The sequence below is a fragment of the Onychostoma macrolepis genome, chromosome 21 (genome assembly GCF_012432095.1).
Source record: "Onychostoma macrolepis isolate SWU-2019 chromosome 21, ASM1243209v1, whole genome shotgun sequence".
NCBI lineage: Eukaryota > Metazoa > Chordata > Actinopteri > Cypriniformes > Cyprinidae > Onychostoma > Onychostoma macrolepis.
Window position 1 is genome coordinate 28,511,114 of NC_081175.1, and position 13,649 is coordinate 28,524,762.

General features: G+C 33.5%; 1 long non-coding RNA gene across 9 annotated transcripts in view; it reads right to left on the reverse strand.

Moving 5' to 3' along the window:
- LOC131529435 (uncharacterized) overlaps positions 1–13,649 on the reverse strand; it is a 61,123-nt gene that overhangs the window by 32,321 nt on the left and 15,153 nt on the right. For all 9 annotated transcript variants that reach the window (XR_009268094.1, XR_009268092.1, XR_009268093.1 and 6 more), the window contains exons 4-7: positions 12,888–12,981; positions 11,976–11,993; positions 9,031–9,321; positions 8,801–8,916 (exon numbers count right to left, since the gene is read on the reverse strand). This is a non-coding gene — a long non-coding RNA (uncharacterized LOC131529435). The remainder of the gene's footprint in view (positions 1–8,800; positions 8,917–9,030; positions 9,322–11,975; positions 11,994–12,887; positions 12,982–13,649) is intronic.

The following is a 13,649-nucleotide window of genomic DNA, read 5'->3' on the forward strand; positions in this document are numbered from 1 at the left end:
CACATGATCTACTGAAAAATGTGGTTAAGTTAGTGTCATTTAGTTACTTCATTGAAACACATATGCTTTCCAATCGCATGTACCTGCAATGAAACACCATCCTGAGCCCATTTTTATCAGTTCAGTTTGTAAATGACAGGAGGTAATTTAGCTGAGGATATCACATCAAAGGAGAACTAGAACGGACTCTGTGGGACTCAGAGTGTAATTTGTGTGCTCTGGATGAAGCTGCTATCAGAGGAGGAAAGCGATACGGACACGCTGTCAGATGCCAGAGCGTCTTCAACGATAAAAGTGTCAAACTGTTTCTGTAATCCAGAGTTCTGGATCCCACCAGGAAAGACAGTAAAGGTGTGGACAATGCCACTCGCTCACACAGACCACCATTCATTCTGTCTTTCCTTCTTATTCAGTGACTGCTGTCTGTTTTCTTTATGATCTGCCCTTATTTTGAAGTTAAATGAGACGGTTCAGATTACAAAGTCTATAAAACCTCATATTTTCTCATAAATCTCAAATCTCTGCATTTACAACAGCTCATGTTTTTTACATTACTAAAGTGAAATGCTTGATTCATATGAATGGTCTGAATAAAGTGATCTGCTAAAATGAATCTTTTCGTGATCAAATATGTAAATATATAACATACAAACCTAGCTTGTTGGTTACAAATATTGTTGAATCTTTAACAAATTGCTTTTGTTCCTCTTTTGTAAGTTGCTTTGGATAAACGCGTCTGTTAAAGGAATAAATGCATAACTGTTCAATTATTGAGAAAGTAGGAATGAATTTGCAACTCCACTACTGTTCATTTGTTATGTATTTCTGAGTTAAACAGTTATTGAGCAAGATAAATAAAAAGGTAAAATAAAATTAATTTGCAACTCTACTACTGTTTATTTTTTATGTATTTCTGAGTTACGAGCAAATGTAAAATAAAATAAAACATAAATGCATGTGCAAATGAGTTGTTTCTTGCTTTAAAAATATAATAAATTAAATAAAAATACATAATGCATACACAAATGAATCGTTTCTTGTTTTAAAAACATGAAATAAAATTACATTAAAAATACAAAATGCATGCAGAAATAAATTGTTTAAAAAATATGAAAGAAATTAAAAATACATAATGCATGCACTAATGATTTTTTTAAATAAAATTAAAATTAAAAACAAAATGCATGCACAAAAGAACAATAAGACTAGTAAAATGCATTAGGAAAATAAATAGCTTTAAAATCTTTGAAATAACTTCTATTCTGGTGTTTTTTCAGGTACACCAGTGTAAATGCAAACGGATAAATTATCATTCATTGCCCAAATTCCCTTGGATGTGATGTGTGTTGAGACATTTTGTGAAACTCTAGAGGAAACGTGAAATTATAAAGCTGTCTAGCAGAAACAACTGACAATTAAGATATAAAATAGACAAATACAAGAAAAAATTTCAACCCACTAAACTGGAAACTTAGCAGCAATGAATTTTGAATCAAATCAAAAGAGCCAGATTCAACCTGCAGTGAAGTTCAGCGTACGTTTTTAAATCACTTTAAGTTTAAGCTCAATTTTCTTTATCAGTAATTCAATTCAAAGTCTAGTAGAAATGTTACACTTATGAAACCAGTGGCAATACAAAAGCAAGTTAAAATGAAATGCTTTGTGTGATTCAGACACTCGTGCATGTGTTTGTGTTTGTTTCAGTGTTTAGCTGGAGAAGGCCTCACCAGGTTTCTAATAATAACCACACGGCGATACGAATCTTAAGATAAATTAATAGACTATAATATTCCAGCTTGCATTAATAATCATTTGGAGGGTGTGGATGGGCATACAGAGGCAGTTTCCTGTAAATAGTGGGGTAATTATGTCTGCGAGGGAAAGGCTTGTTATCTGCCCACAGAGCCTGTGGCTGCGGCTTTGAAATATAGGCCTGCCATCAGCAGCGTCACCAAAGCGCTGCTATTAGTCCTGATGAAAGAGCCAATGCAGTCGCTTCTGTTTACACTCACGCCGCTGATCTGGGTTCAGTTTAATTAGACTCAACCACTCCTGGAGGAACTCTAGAAATAAACTATATCAAGAGCTGGAATCGATCAACGATGCAATGATCCACGAGAGCGTTACAGTGATTTTACTACACAGTTAAATTTTATTGGCAATAATGATCACAGCAAACAAATCTTTCACCAATTAAAACAGGCTGTTTACGATTGCCAAACAAACTGCGCATTAAAGTCGTGATGAAACGGAAGAAGCGACAGATCTTTTCTTCCGCATTGCAACGTTCAACATTCAAGTGTAACAGATTTTAAAAAATTTAAAAAAGAAAATGTAGGGCGGGGAGTTGGTTTTATGCATCGGCTGCTGATTGGCTGTTGAGATGTGGGTGTGGCATGCAAAAGCAGAGGCGGGGCTGAATTTGAAGTGCCGTGGTTTCAGCAAGCGAAATGATTGGATAAATCCTGCATACGTCAATAAAGAGAAGACTGTCGTTCCACTAGATAGAAGGCCCAGTAATGAGATTTTGATTAAACATCACAAGGTAAAGGAAAATTATATTTAAAAACGTGTAGGAATGCAAATGCTGAATCAAATATTTAATTTTAAAACCTTATTGGACGAGCTAAATTTAAAGCCGCTGCAAAACTGAAATGCAAATGCACATAATCAGTTGAATTCTATAATAAAGTTGGCATGAAATAAAATTCCTACCTATTGTTTGTACTGTAAATACATAATATACATTGTGAAAAATTTCAACCACAAAATATATGGGTCAATCCTTAATACACTGAAAATTAATTCTAAAATAAATGTTAGTTATGTCATTTTAAAGTAGGTTTTATTTATTTTAAATTTTTTTATTTACTTTGTAAACAATAGTTTTTAATATTTTACCAGTACATCAAGACAAGAAAATGTACTTAGGACTGGCCAATATATTAAATAAATAAATAAATAAATAAAATGTACTTTGTAATACTGAGCCATAAAAAATACTACTACTACTAATAAAAAAAAATAATACAAAATCTCTTTTACTAGTACTTTATACCAGGACTGGCGAGACTCGACCCAAAGCCTGCAGTGTTAGTGTGACATTGGCCCTGATAATTCCTCAGCGTTCTGACGATCAGAACACAACGAACACAGCGTTAATTAATCTCTGGATTTATTCTGAAGCTGCACAACAACAAGCCTCATAAATCAGGAATGATTTCCCTGACGCTGGAGCTGCGGAGAGAGAGCTGTGCAGGTGTGTGTGTGTGTGTGAGGATGATGTATCGTAATACACGCTCAACTGTGATCCGACCATGTAACAAACATCAATCAAACAACAACATGTTCATTTCCACCTTCTTTATCAAAAACAAAGATGAGGAACGGGAGCAGAAATCCCTGCGTATAGGGAAAAAGTTTGCAGCAATTCCTCAACTAAAACTGAGGAGGAGCAGAATTTTCAGGGCAGCACAGTTATTTCAGGGCAGTGTTACAGATTTCTGAAGACTGAAAATTTTAAGAAATATTTTTATTTTAATTTAAAGGAAGTATTTCTATAAAAGGTATATCAGACTTTCAGAAATGTGACCCTGGACCACAAAACCAGTCTTAAGTGTCAATTTTTCGAAACTGAAATGTATACATCATCTGAAAGCTGAATAAATAATCTTTCCATTGATGTATGGTTTGTTAGGATCGGACAATATTTTGCTGAGATACAACTATTTGAAAATCTGGAATCTGAGGGTGCAAAGAAATCAAAATATTGAGAAAATCACCTTTAAAGTTGTCCAAATGAAGTTATTAGCAATACAAGTTTTTATACATTTATGGTAAGAAATTTACAAAATATCTTCATGGAACATGATCTTTACTTAATATCCTAATGATTTTTTGCATAAAAGAAAAATGGATAATTTTGACCAATACAATGTATTTTTGGCTATTGCTACAAATATACCCCAGCGACTTAAGACTGGTTTTGTGGTCCAGGGTCACAAATAATTAGTTGAATATTATAACCTGATTATTTTTTTTATCTATGCCAAGAAAATGAACAGGATATTCATAAAGAGCTATTAAGCACTATTAAGAGCATAAAGCACTATTCGGACCAAAGATGGAAAAGCTTTTAAACGTTCATTTCAGAAAATTCCATTTTTTATGTTTTAAGAGTGATATTTCTAAATAATCGCCAATTTTTCATGTTAGACATCATCTGGGGACAAACATGAAATGCAATTCACCTCGTATTTACTTATTTTATTTCAGAAAACGTAATTAATGACTTACATTTTTCAATTATATTTGTAATATTTAATCAGTATATTAAGACAAGAAATTTAACATACTGGGACAAGAAAATGTACTTTATAAAATTATTATTAATCCATATATTATGTGTAAAAAAATATAAATAAATAGAAAAAAAATCAGGACCGACCCATATATTTAATAATAAATAAATAAATAAATAAATATTTGTAATATTTTACCAGTACCAAACAAAGGACTTTAAAACAGGACAGACCTATATATTTTGTAATAAATAAATAAAAATGAAATAAATATATTTTAAATATTTTATCAGAATATTAAAACAAGTAAATGTACTTATAACAGGATTGACCCAAATATTTTGAATGAATGAATGAATGAATGTTTTTTATTTTTATTTTATCAGTATAAAGACACTAAAATGTACTTTGTAACAGGACTGACTTCTATATTTTGTAATAAATAAATAATGTTTGCAGTAATAATAATAAGGTTTCCAATATTTTACTAGTATATATATTAGTGCTGTCAAGTGATTAATCGCATCCAAAATAAGTTTGTTTACATAATATATGTGTGTATACTGTATATTTATTATGTATATATAAAGACACACATACAGCATATATTTTCAAAATATTAACGTATTTGCATGTATACAGTATATTTATATAAATTATATCATACATTAATATATAAACATAACATATTTTTCTTAAATATATACACATGCACGTGTGTGTATTTATATATACATAATAAATAAACAGTACACACACATATATTATGTAAACAAATTTTTTATTTTGGATGCGATTAATTGTTTGACAGCACTAATATATATATTTATATATATATATTCATATATACACATATATACATCCATATATATATATATATGAAGTTTATTTGCAAAAACAGATAACTCCATTTTTAAAATGTTCCAAAATCATGTTTTTTACTATGTTGTTTTTATTGTGTTAGTTAGCTGCATTTTTTTGTCATTTTTAACCTAGTCAAAATAACCCAACTGCAAGTTATCTGTTTTTGCAAATGAACTCTTCATATATATATATATATATATATATATATATATATATATATACACACACACACACACACACACACACACAGACACATATATCGCAATATACAGTGCCCTCCATAAATATTGGGACAGTAAAGACAAAATTGCTCTGTTTGCTGTGTAGTCCAGAAGATGAATTTGAGACAAAACTACAGAATGTCACATTTTATTATTGAGTGATTCAACACATAGATGTTTTGCCAGCTAAGAAGATCAGCACTTTTAGAGTTTCATCCCACTATCTGAGCACAAGTAATGGGACAGATGCCTCACAGGTCTTTCTGAGTGATCAGCTGTGTCCTGCTGCATTAATTCTTCAGATATTAAAAGCAGGGAATGCAGTTATATCCATTACTTCTGAATTCTGAGTCTTGCATTTGATGATGACACACACAAACCAGGATGAAGAAGAGGGAGCTGACTCTGAGAGAAAAGTAAGAAATCTAGGTGCTAAAAGAAAAGAGGAAGTCAGTTAGAGCTAAAGCAAAAACAAAGGGCACGGAGAAATCAAGAGTTTGGAGACCACCGGCGACACCAGCAACCAACAATGACCTGATCGGCTGAGAAAACAACAGCAGTTGATGACAGACAAATCATAAAAAATTAACCCTAAAATACATGTCTGTAAAATCACCAACAACCACCAGAAAGCTGGAGTGATGCTCTGAGACTTTGACACAGAATAACAGAGGCTACAGCAAGATGCAAACCTCTGACCAGCACCAAAAATAGAGAGGCAAGATCAGAGCTTGCAAAAAAGCACAAAGGTGGGCCAGAAGAGTTGAGATGAGATGAGACAAAGATGAACCTTTATCTAAGTGATGGGAAAGCAAGAATGTGGAGAAAAAGGGAACTGCAGATGATCCTAAGCATACAGCCTCATCTGTAAAGCACGGTGGAGGTGGTGTCATGGCACGGGCATGCATGGCTGTCTCTGAATCAGACCCTTTCAACTTTAATGATGACTTAATATATGATTACAGCAGCAGAATGAATGCAGAAGTGTACAGAAACATCTTGGCTACCAATCTTCAAGATTCATCAGAAAGCACTTCATATTGCATCAGAACAATGACCCAAAACACCCTGCCGGGTCAGTCCAGGACTTTATCAGGACAAAGAAGAGGAGACTAAAGGCAAAAACTCCCCAAAACAAGCAACAGCTGGAATCGGCTGCATTAAAGGCTGGGAAAAGCATTTCAAAGCTTGAGAGCAAGAGTCTGGTGATGTTTATGGGTCGCAGACTCACTGCTGTGATTACATGCAACTAAATCATAGCTTTTCATCTTTTACATCTGCCTTAGGTTCATCTGTCCCAACACTCATGCTCACATCAGATAGTGGGGTGAACTCTAAAAGTGCTGTCCTTTTTATTTGGTAAAACATGTATGTGTCGAAACAGCTAATAATAAAATGGAACATTCTGTAGTTTTGTCTCATACTCCTCTTTTAATCATATTCTCCACAGCAAGCAGAGCAATTTTGTCTTTACTGTTCCAATACTTATGGAGGGCACTGTATATATATATATATATATATATATATATATATAAAAACTGACTCATATATTTTATAAAATAAACGAACATATAATAATTTGTAAAAATTTCATCAGTAAATTAAGAAAATGTACTTTATAACAGGATTGACCCATATATTTTGTACTTGGAGAATAGTCGTTAACTTATGAAGATGCTAATGATTAAAATCAACTAATTCTCGAGTCTATTTTAATGCATTTAAAGCATTAAGAGCATTTAAGTTGACTACGGATGCTGTTTTAGAGGTAAACAGTGTGGTAAATGATGAACAGACCTGATGAGATGCACTCTCTGCACAGAAATAACTGGCGGTCATCGTGCGTCTGTTTAATATTCAGTGCGGCGAGGTATGTTTGCGTGAAGAGGCTCTCGTGGCGCTCGTGTGCCAGGCAGCATATGCACCGTCAAGAGCTCTTCTCCACTTCCCTTATTAGTGCACTGCTTTGTAGTGCGCACTGCTTCATGCCACACGCCATTATGAGCTTTCTTTGATCCCTGCCTGCTTTCATCGTTAAGGGTGTCCACATAAGAGCTGTTACGAGACGAGCTGATTCAGATCTATTAAACCAACCCACATCATTCAGACGGATTCTATCAAACTGCCTGAGATGTTTGTCAAGAGCCCAGTGAACATATGAGGCTGAAACACATGAAAATAACATTTTAGAAAGACCATGTCACACTTAATGGGGTACGTTGTCACAATGGAACCTACAGCCTACTAGCCTAACTCGTTCTCATGTGACAACTAGCCCCAGTCAAGCTATAACACAGGGTTTCCCAAACTGGAGTTCATGCGTTGATGAAAGCTAAAAATTCAATTAAATTCAATTCAATTAACAAATAATATTAAAATAAAAAAATTAAAATAGAATATTTACTAAAATGTTAACGAAAATTAATTTAATTAAAATCATAAAATGTACAAATTAAAATAATTACAATAAAAATAATAAAAATAAAACAAAAAACGTTAAGGAAATGCTAATAATTAAATCATAAAAAATAAAAATTAAAACATATTAAAATTAAAAGAACAAAAACACTAAAAAAGTTGATGAGAAGCTCATAATTAAATCATAAAAATTTAAACAATTAAAAAACAACAACAACAAAATAAAACACTTAATAAAGTTATTTAAAAGCCAATAAATAAATTATCAGAATGTAAAAAAATATTTAATTTAAAAATCATCAAAATAAAACATTACAAATGTAAAAATCTAATATTTTTAAATATAAAATTTAAAACAAATAATATTAAAAACAATCAAAATAAAACAAAAGTTCATGTAACTTAAGTAAATCATAAAATGTAAACATAAATATTTAAATCAAAATCAAAATAAAACAAAAGTTCATGTAAATAAGTAAATCATAAAATGTGAACATATTTAAATCAAAATCAAAATAAAATTTACTAAGAAAGTTGATGAAAAGCTAATAATTTGTAAAATGAAAAATGAATAGATAATTTTATAATAAAAACAAATTAAAAATTAAAAAGTAAATGAAAAGTTAATAATTAAATTATAAAAAAATACAAAATACAAAAATAAAACAAAATAAAACAAAACATGAAATAAAAGATTAACAAATAGCTAATAATTAATTAAATCATAAAAAAGTAAAAATGAAAACAAATAAATTTAATTTAAAAACAAATCAAAATAAAACACTAAAAATATAAACTATCCTACTAGTTTACCTGCACAACTATTAATCAACATTGGAGAACCGTGAACTTTTAAAATTAAACCATTTCCTTAAACTCTCAGGGATATTTGAAGTAAACAGATGAAAGCAGAAAGAGAGAGTCGTTCTGTACAGAGGGATGGTTTGTAAATGTGTGGCAGGTGTGTTGCAGTGTTGGGGTCAGGAAGGAACACACCTGCAGGTCAAAGGTCACGCTCCAGCTGACCCCGAAGCTCTCAGCCTGTATTCATAGCCATGTTGACAGGAGAGAGACGCAGATCATCTCAGAAACACACCAGCTTCTGCTTCCTGCTGTAAAAAGTGACACATATGAATTAAAAGTAGTCATTTTTTGCTCTCATGAAAATAAAACATTATTGTGAGGATTATTAGTTTTATCAGCATTAATTAAGCATCATTACAAACCTATGAGCGGCACAATCTTGTCTTTTTCTCTGTTATCTTGCGTTTCTTGGATTCTTATCAGTCATGAATAAAACATGACTTTGAAAAAACACAGAAAGTAGTGACTGTTGTTATCAGAGAAGACTAACGGCCCCTGACAGGTGTAAAAACACACGCGGTTCAGAGCTGTGCTCTCTGTCTCTCTCTCGCCATCGGGCCGCAGGGAAGGAAATCACAAACTATAAAATCAATCAGCTTTAAAGATGTAACATGTCTGTGTGTCGCACCGCAGGTCAATGCATTCCACAGCGCCTGGGAAAAAAGTGAGTGTGATGAAAATATATGATAAACATATGAGTGAGAGTGATATACGGTACATATGATGTTTATATATGTATAATCTCATAAAGTAATGTGTGTATACAGACCAAAAAAATATTTACATTGGCAATACATTCACACGATTTATTTTATACAAATTTATTATAAACGAAAATATGCATTAATCATTAATGTGATTTACACACTACAACATGGCACTATAGAAAGCATTTGCCAAATGCATGTGAAAAAGAAATTAAATGTTTATTATTTAACAAAAATAAAAAAATAAAAAAGATATTGACATTAAACTTATTAAATAAAAATACATTGAATTAACACACACATACACATATAGCGGGTAAAATAAGTATTGAACACGTCACCATTTTTCTCAGTAAATATATTTCTAAAGGTGCTGATGACATGAAATTTTCACCAGATGTCGGTAACAATCCAAGTAATCCATACATACAAAGAAAGCAAAACAAATATGTTCAGAAATTAAGATCTCTGTAATAAAAGTGGAATGACACAGGGAAAAAGTATTGAACACATGAAGAAAGGGAGGTGCAAAAAGGCATGGAAAGCCAAGACACCAGCTGAAATCTATCAGTAATTAGAAAGCAATCCTGCCCCTCGTCAGTGGAAATTAATATTAGCTGCTTCAGTCCCAACTGATGGCCTATAAAAAGGTGTCTCATGACCAACGTGTCACACAAGAAACATTTCATGGCTAAAAGCAAATCTGGAAGTGGAAAGAACATCATTTCACCATAAACCGGCCATGATCAGGTGCTCCTTGCAAGATTTCTGACAGAGGAGTGAAAAGAATTATCAGAAGAGTTGTCCAAGAGCCAAGGATCACTTGTGGAGAGCTTCAGAAAGACCTGGAATTAGCATGTAGAATTGTTTCAAAGAAAACAATAAGTAATGCACTCAACCGCCGTGGCCTGTGTGCACGCTGACCACACAAGGCTCTATTGCTGAAGAAAAAGCATATTGAAGCTCGTTAAAAGTTTGCTGCATAACATTTAGAAAGCCTGTGAAATACTGGCAGAATATAGTCTGGTCACATGAGACAAAAATTGTACTCTTTGGATGCCATAATACACACCATGGTTGGATGTCAAATGGCACTGCACATCACCCCAAAACATCATGGTGCAGCTGGCAAAATTCATATAGTTGAAGGAAGGATGAATGGAAAAATCTGATATTCTTGATAAAAATCTGCTGCCATCTACCAGGATGATGAAGATGAAATGAGGGTGGACATTTCAGCGAGGCAATGATCCCAAACTCTCAACTGGTTTCAGAGAAAGACAGTAAAGCTGCTAGAATGGCCAGCCAATCACCTGACTTGAATCCAATAGAAAATCTATGGAAAGAACTAAAGATCAGGGTTCAGAGGAACCCTCAAGATTTGAAGACTGTTTGTGTGGAAGAATGGGCCAAATTCACACCTGAGCAATGCATGCGACTAGTTTCTCCTACAGGAGGCGTCTTGAAGCTGTCATTACCAACAAAGGCTTTTGTACGAAGTATCAAATCAATTTCAGTTAGCTTGTTCAATACTTTCCCCCTGGGTCATTCCATTTTATTACACAGAACTTAATTTCTGAACTTATTTACTTGGGTTGTTTCATGTCATCAGCACCTTTAGAAATATATTTACTGTGAAAAATGGTGACGTGTTCAATACTTATTTTACCCACTGTGTATATATATATATATATATAACAAAAATTGTCACTTATTTCCTAAAGTATTTTCTATTTATGTTAAATTTACACAAGTAGTAATTTACCACCCTAGATTTTGTTTTATTGGTCTTTTAAAGAAAAGTTCTATCTTTACGTTTACATATTTGAAAGATACTTTTATCTAAAGTGACATTTCATTCAAGGTTCATTCAACTTTTTTGTCAGTTCATGCATTCGATGGGTGATACTCTACCGTTTCAGTTAAAGAAACAGTTGTATCATTAAAAAAAAAAAAAAAAAAGATTATAACAGACCATAATAAGAGACTGATACATATAAATATGATTCATGCTGGATAATGCTGGGCATGAACCACAAACATAAAACAAGCAAAGAGACAAAATAACTAATTTCCGCTGTTCTCAAGTTCTGGTGTAAAAACTGTACAAGCATGTGTGTGTGTGTCTATAGCCTGGACACGTGTTTCTCAGCGGACGTTGATTTGGCGACACACGTAAGCTCACACATTTCACAGTGTCACGTTTAGCACTAAGATCTGCTAGCACTGCCAAAACTGCTCCGCTGCCATCTTCACTTCCACATCTCTCTCTCTCTCTGTGTGTTTCGCTGGAGGTAAAAACAGCCGCTCTTAGCACCCTGTCAGATTCAGGCTAAACGCTATGCTAAAGCACTCACTGCGCTCACACACACACACACTCTTTCGCAGGTGTTTGAGAGTGAGAGGAGATCATATGATCTGTCAGTGTGTTTCTCGCTCTTCCTTTTCTCTCCAAATACCACTTTTTCTCCATCAAGAGTTATTATAGTGAATGTAATCTGCTCGTGTTATTACACCTGCTAGTGAAAACACTTTTAGAAACAAGTGGCTTTTTTTTAAAAATAGTTTAGGGAATTAACATTTTGTCAACAGTTACTCACCCTCATGTTGCTCTAAACCTGTATGCAATGGAAAACAAAATCTTCACACAGCTCTTTTCCATATAACAGTTCATAATTAAAGGAATAGTTCACCAAAAAAAACATTTAAATTATCTGAAAATGTCCTCATCCTCAGGCCAATTAAGATGAGTTTGTTTCTTCATCAGATTTGGAGAAATGTGTCACTGCATCACTGTCTCACCAAAGGATGCTCTGCAGTGAATGGGTGCCGTCAGAATGAGAGTCCAAAAAGCTGATAAAAACATCACAAGTAATCCACACCACTCCAGTCCATCAATTAGTGTCTTTAGAAGTCAAAAACTGCGTGTTTGGAAGAAACATATCTGTTTAACATAAAACCATTGCTTTCAGCTAAAATCACTGTCCATAATCAATAATAATGCTTCTTAAAGTGAAAAAGTGGTCTGGTCTGAATCAGGAGAGAAATCTGCACAGATCAAGCACCGTTTACAAGCCAAAACTGCTCTAAACAAATATGTGGCTGGATTTTGATGTAAGAGATGCACTTTTTCACCGGAGGAAGTGTTATTATGTAGACACTTATTTTAGTTAAAAACAGCTTAATAATGGATTTATTTCTTACAAACACACAGCTTTTGTCTTCTCAATATGTTAACTGATGGACTGGAGTGGTGTGGATTACTTGTGGATAATCAACTGTTTGGACTCTCATTCTGACGGCACCCATTCACTGCAAAGCATCCATTGCTGAGACACTGATGCAATGATACATTTCTCCAAATCTGATGAAGAAACAAACTCATCCTAATCTTGGATGACCTAAGGATGAGCGCATTTTTGGCAAATTTTCATTTTTGTGTGTGAACTATTCCTTTAAACATTATTTAACATGATATTAGTGTGATAAAAAAAAAAAAATCATTTACTGACCTTGTTGATTCATTGTTGAAGAATATCCAACACATTACAAGCAAAGATTCACTCACAGGAACAGGTTAGTGAGTTTATCCACATAGAAAAGTACCTAAACAGATGATTTTGATCATTTACAACTCAAATAACACTTTAACAGAAATACAAGCTGCATATTTATGCTTTAAAGCTTCTTGTCTCATTGACTTCCATTGAAAGTGCATTAGAGGACGCACAATTTGTGCTTGTTTTTACCAACATTTGTTTTTAGTAACATCATATTCATTATTTGTATTGCTTTTCCTAATCAATCAAAACTCAACATCTGAAATCTCAGATCTGTAGGAGAGAGTGTTCAGTATTGCAAAACATACATGTTGAGCACTAAAGTGTGTGACGTTTGGCTTTTCTGATGATCAGAGCTGCTGTGTGTGTGTGTGTATTGTGTGTGTGTGTTTGCGGTCTGATAATTAGGACCCATCTGATAAAGCGCTCAATCGCCTCTTAGCGGCGTCTGCATCTGAGCAGAAAAGAACAGCTCAATTGGTTTCATTAGAAGACACACAATACACTAATAACAGTTACAAGATACCAAATCCATCCGCTAATTAGAGCGAGATGATTGATATATCAGGACAAGGTTGTTTTTTGATCCTCTGACAAACGTGAGTCTGTGTGAAGCATCTCGGTAATTGTCGGAGGGGGAGGCAGCGATGACGTCGGCGGTAATTACTCCCAAATTATTCACGCAATCAGCCGAACGCAGAAAATGAAGTTTGG